Source organism: Medicago sativa, chromosome 1 (genome assembly GCF_051527215.1).
Source record: "Medicago sativa cultivar Bolivia chromosome 1, Bolivia_mono, whole genome shotgun sequence".
Classification (NCBI taxonomy): Eukaryota; Viridiplantae; Streptophyta; class Magnoliopsida; order Fabales; family Fabaceae; genus Medicago; species Medicago sativa.
Genome location: NC_140749.1, coordinates 37713194 through 37719731, shown reverse-complemented (window position 1 = coordinate 37719731; position 6538 = coordinate 37713194). Strand labels below are relative to the sequence as shown.

At 34.2% G+C, this 6538-nt stretch overlaps 1 pseudogene; it reads left to right on the top strand.

Annotated features, from left to right (window-relative positions):
* The first annotated feature begins 3773 nt into the window (after positions 1 to 3773).
* LOC146954764 (F-box protein At3g07870-like) lies at positions 3774 to 6073 on the top strand (annotated as a pseudogene).
* The last annotated feature ends 465 nt before the right edge of the window (positions 6074 to 6538 follow it).

The following is a 6538-nucleotide window of genomic DNA, read 5'->3' as shown; positions in this document are numbered from 1 at the left end:
AGATGTTCATGATTATTATGTCGATGATATGTGATGATGTTTGTGATATTATTGATGACATGTGATGATATTTGTGACTAATGTAGGGAGAGTAGTGATACTAGTTAATGAAGTTTAAGATGTTAGATATAATTATTGAATTATATGCTTAATATTATTGTTTTGTGAATCTCACCCCTTCTACTTGAAAATGTTGCTCTTCATATGGGTAACTTGCAGGTAATCAAGATTAGGCGTGGTCGTGAGTGCACTCCTCACAAGTGTGTCTTTAGGTGCTCTGATACGTAACGGGATGGGAGTTTTGACATTGTTTTCTATTCCTTACGTATTGTTTTATGAGATTTTTAATGAAGTTGTTGGATTGAACTGATTACGATGTTTTAGACTATTTATGAGACTTTTATGATGAGGCCTTATGAGCCAAAGATTATTTTTGGATGTTGAATAATTCCGCTGCAAGATATTAAGTACTTTGTTGATTGAATTTTTGAAGGATAAATTATTATTTATTCATTTATGATTTTCATGAAATGTGACATTCCGTTTACGATGAATTACTTTCTTAAGAAATTTTTATGTTGGGAAAACGGGGTGTTACATATTAGACTAATATTGTTGTTATTTCCCTGTTTAGCATTTCCCAAACGAGGTGTCAAAAACAATTCTAAAAGGAAAACGCAAAACAATCACTCTCATTGATGACCAGACATAGAGAAAATATAAGTGTCGTCTCATTACTGCCGAAAGAGAAAGCTACGAAAAATACTTGGGTGGGCAGTAATTCAATTTCTGCAAAGAACGTGTGATGGAAGAAGGTGGTAAGCTCATCTTTGATCTCGAAAAGTCACCAAGAACTTGCATGTTCAAGTTGTTCCAAAGTAGATCTTTGATGCTGAACTATTTGAACTTCTACTATTTTGATGCATCGCTTTGGACTGTAATCGTAAACTATCTTGACTTTGGGATGCCATTTGTTCTTTTCATTTTGTCTGATGTAAATATTGGCAAAAATCCCTTTTTGGTTAGTCTATGACACTTGCAGTCTTTTTTATAAACCTAACTATTATGTAACGTTAATGTGCACATTGTTGGTTCCTTCATTGGTTTCGATTAGTATCATGTTAATTATAATGTTGTTTTCCTAATCTCTTGAACAAAATAGAACAAAATGTTTTAGAAATGTACTTATATATATATATATATATATATATATATATATAACATCTAATTAACACTGCAATTTGTTTTGTACCTAGCACTTCCCAAATGAGATATCAAGGACATTTCCAAAAGGAACAGGGAAAAAATCACACTCATCGACAAACAAACTCAAAAAAGGTATAAGTGTCGCTTGATAACGGCAAAGAGAGCAAGTTACGAAAAATACTTAGGCAGTCAATGGTTCAACTTTTGCCGAGAACATATGTTAGAGGTAGGTGATAAGCTAATTTTTGATCTAAAGATGCCACCTAAAAATATGCACGTTCAAGTCGTTCCCAAATAAAGATTTGGTGTTCATGATCCGCACTTTCAACAGATCACCTTAACTCTAATCTTAGACAAGATTATCTTCACTCACCGATGCTACTTCTTTGCTTGATTTCATCTGATGTAAATATGTGTATCAATCTGTTTTTGGTAACTCTACAACAACAACACTCTTTTTTATAATTTTGGATAATATGTAATCATAATTCACACATCATTGGTTCATTTTTGGTTCCAATTGTTTTCATCCTAAATATTATGTCAATTCCTAATCTCATAAACTGATTATATGATCTCTAAATCAGCTCATACATATTTTATGATGAATCACAATGTTCCGTCGTTTTAATATCTTTTCTTTCGAAGAATTTTTTTTATCGAATACGTTATTGAACCCGTGCGAAGCACGGGTTTGTAACTAGTTATCCTAAAGAAAAATTACACTTTAAGTGAAATATATATAAATGGTTGTGTATTTCTTTATTTCCTCTCCCTTCCAATTGCTTTCTACCTACCATCGCTCTCTGCCTTCGCTGAGAAGCTATTACAGTACGGAACTTCTCCAAGGTGCTTTCTTTCATTGTTCATTGTTTACAAACAATCAACATTTCTATATTGTAATGTTTTTTCATAACCCATTTATCTTATTTGCTAATCACATGACACTCTAAGCTAAGCTTGTAGTAGTTTTTAATATAAAATTCATATCATCACATTTTAAACTTTTTTTTTCTATTCTTGTTTCTTAGGCTCTCTTTGGTAAAAAAAAAACAGCGAATAACTGATAAGCTAGCTTACAACAGATGAACTTATAATAGATGGCTTATAAGCTAAGCTTGAACTTATAATGTTTGTTAAAATAGGCAGTTGAAGTAACTTCAAAATACAAAATGACATAAAAAAAATGCGCTCTTAATTAATATCTATTTTTTCATATAAGATTGCAAAGCTAAAATTGAGATAAAAGGTGATTAGCTATAAGATACTTGAATTAGCTTATCAAAAGCTGCTATAAACTTGTGTAAAACTGTTAGTTACCAAACATGTCTTTTTTAATCAAACGAGCTTATAAGCTATAAGCCATAAGCTCAAATTCATATTTTACCAAATAGACCCTTAGTTTCTCTCTGTGCCTCTATAATATCTATCAAATATGATTTTTTTAGGGTTTAATTTGTTTATTTTGTTTCCTTTCCCTCTTGCAATTCAGTGTTGTGTTGGGTATTTGTGTTGGCTGCATTGTTGCTAAAACAAATATCCTTGTTCTGTAAGTTGGAACCAATGTTCCAGCATGTGGTTAGGCAACTCTGTAAGATGTTGGATACAATGTTCAAACATCCTGGCACGGTTCAGTGTGCCTGGGGTTTCTGCCTTATCTGTACGCGCGTATTTTATCGTTTAAGGAAACCATATTTCCTTTACTTACTGACCAAGTAACGCGCATATCTTATAAGAATCAGCTGTGGAATATTTCTAAAATAGATATTTTATTTTAGGAAATGTTTGTTACGATTTGGAATGTTTCTAAATAGGTTCCGACATATTAGGACTTTCCAGAATTGTTTCTGATTCTGTTTTGCAGGTTTGCTGAACCGATCTGCAATTTTACTGAAGCCCAAGGAATTATTTAGCCCAAACTGCTTCAGTATAAAAGGAAGACTTCAAGACCTAAATGCTCATTCAAGCCGTCATACTAAAAAGTTTAGATCTTTAGGGTTTGAGTCTTCATGTATTTTGTTCTTATGTCGTTTGTGATGCAAGTCTAGAATCTTTACTGTGTGCCTTTCTTGTGTCGTGTTAGATACTTGTTTATGACTGAGTTTATGAGTATTGATACTCTTTTGCATCAAACCGAAGTTATGAAACAAGGTTTGGTTGTTTGTGTTGGAAGGTAACTTCTATCTTGTTGTGTTTGAGGTCTGATAGGTCACTGGGGCAGTGACTGACCATTAGGATAGTGAGATGGGATCTTAGATCTAGGAGTTCCTAGGTTGAAGTCTAGACGGGTAGGTCCTAGGTCATATAGTGTAAACGAGGAGTTTGCTGAGAGCTATTGAATAAGGACTACACTAGTGGATTTCCTTCCTGACTTGGTAGCCCCCAGATGTAAGCGTGTTGTGCTGAACTGGGTCAACAAACTTCCTGTGTTCTTTATTTTCTGTCCTTTATTTTTCTTGTTTTATTTCTGTTTATCGCGTGATGTTGAAACATTAATCGGAACATTGCAAACCTTAAAACATCTGACAGAACGTGTTAAAACAAGTACGCTAGAATTTCATGTTGCCATGAAAAGAAAAAAGGGTTCAGTTGCCCCTGCAAGGACTAGCCAAAGGTGCAATAAAGCAAAAAGGAAAGTTGATGAGGCAGAAAGTCATGAACTTTGCCCTTACTTTGATGATCTTCCATCTCACCTCACTGGCCACATTTTGCTTCAGCTCCCCATTAAATCTCTTCTCATTTGTAAATGTGTGTGCAAGATTTGGAAAACAATGATATCAGAGCCACATTTTACTAAATTTCAATTTGAGCGAGCACCAATTAGTCTCATGATTCGTACTGATGACTATAGACTGGAGGCAAGAATGTTGTACCTTCTCGAGTGCGAGCTTAAGAATTTTGAACTTGCTAGCAACAATCATATAAAGCTGGAGCCGATATTCAAGCTTCCGCTTAAGGATGCGAAACTGTTGATGGTGAAAAGAGATGCAAAATTAGATTTGGCAAAAAACGACAAGAACAATAATAGGTGCAGGCAGAATCTTATTGTTTTTAACATAGACCATACCAAATTTAAAGTTGTGAATTCTTGCAAGGTTTGCTTTGTTTATTTGACCCATCTAACAAAAACCCTTTAGTGGTTTGCAACCCAGCCACTGGGGAATTCATAAGACTTCCTGAAGCTACTAAGAATCCTGTCGGGTTACACACAAAACGGGCACTAATCCAACAACATGTTGGTTTTGGTTATCAACCTAAAACTAATAATTATAAGGTGTTAAAAATGTCGACGAGACGTGTTAGAGCTGCCAATGACTGGGTGTTTGGGCGTACGATTATTGAGATACATACGCTTGGAACACCATCATGGAGAAATGTTGAAGTGGATCCTCAGATGTCTATTTGGAATCTTTATTATCCGACTTGTGTGAATGGCACACTTCATTGGATCAGATTTGATTTTCTGCAAATGTCAATATTGTGTTTCAATTTGGAAAATGAGAGGTTCCAATCTTTCCCTTCTCCTCCATAAGTTTTTCGGAATGATAGACTCATAGACAAATTTGCAAACAGGAAGATCAACATAGGAGAATTAAGGGGATTTCTTTACGTTTGTGACTCGTCCTCTTTCTTTGATGTTACAACTTGGGTTATGAAGAAGTATGGTCTTGGAGAATCATGGACCAAGGTTTACAGCATTGATACTTCAGCCAGTCCTTTGGGCATACTTGCATATTTGTGCAGTGGTTTTTGTTGGCCGGTGAAACAATTTGAAGAGAGTGCTTGCATATTGTTTTATGATTCGTGCAATTGTTTAATCTACTATGAACCTGAGAAACATGGATTCAAAGTTTTTCGAATTCACGGGGCTCAATCAAAATTAGTTGAAGTAATTCGATATATTCCGAGTCTCATCTCATTGAAGGATGCCACAAAAGGAGACAATGTTGAGGTGTTGAATATCCACTCAAGGTAAGGATGTAGCTTCTAATATTTGATTTTCATTAGGTAATTGAATTTGATGCTCCCGTAAAAATCATAATTAAGGCAAGTATGAGTTTCCTATGTTACCTATTTTAACTTCCTTTTTAGCCATTCTATTTGGAGGCAGGAAGGCTTGTTGTTACCTATAGATCGCATCACCTAAGGTTGTGATGTTTGATCAATCATAATTATTTTATTTATTTTGAAATGACAATTTTTAGTAATTAGTTGTTAGATTAGTTTTTCTCATTCGCTCTGGTTTTAACTGGTACTTCCAACTCTTCAACCCTTAGCTCTAACCAGTTGAGCTACCCAACTAATCCTATTTATGGTGTTCTTTATATTTGTTATAATTTTAGTTGCTTTGTCATCTACCGCCTTTAATTGTATATTGGCTCTCACGGTTAAAACAAAAAACTCAGGTGGACACAATCTTTCATTACTAATTTCATCGTATAAATTTCCTTTATACCTTCTGTGTTGATGGAGGAGGATAAAATGGATAGTTTCTGTAATGTCAGCTTTTGGATCTTCTTTAGTTACTAAGCAGTAAATATTTTCTCGAGACTATATAATTCCCAGAAAAATTGCAGTTTTAGCTAATATTACTTAACCATTGTTCCTTAATACTGTTGTGATTTATATAGGTGTGCAAATTTTAAATTGGGGGAAGAAAGTGAAGTGTTTTCCTTGGTTCAAGTGATTGTTTGTGACTTGACAATTGATGGTGCAGAATTCGGTGAAGATCATGCCTCTTACGAAGAATATGTAAGTTTTTGCTTTGATCGGTATTCAGACCTCCTGCTTAATGTATTTTGAGCCACGGTACATAGGCTTTGTCATGTAATATTGATATTGTTTTGTATAGGTGTGCAAAGTTTAAATTGCGTGAAGAAAATGAAGATCTTGAATGATGACTTGACTAGTACCCTCCTACTCTTGTGGTGAAGCTTTTTGTGAAGAACACAGCTGCTAAGAAGTTGTTTACATACAACTGGCAGGGTCATGCTAAATCACAATTATGGTTTTTTGGAAAAATACAAATCTCATTTTAGGATGCAAAAGATGTCTTTTTTGTGAACTTTAAACTAGATGTTTTTAACCATTAGGTTTTATAAGACTGGTATGTTATCTTATTGTCTTTTTTATTATGTTTCCTAATCTCGTACTTGTGCTTTTCTTCATTTATCCCATCTGCCTAGATTATTTTAGTCTTTAACGCTAGTTGGAAAGTGTTTTTGAATCCCTAAGGGTGAAATACTGTGAACGATCTATTTGAGGAGCATCATTTTCTTTGGTTAGATTAAAACTTTTTAACGATTGAGTTTTTTTTTCTTTTCTTTTCTTT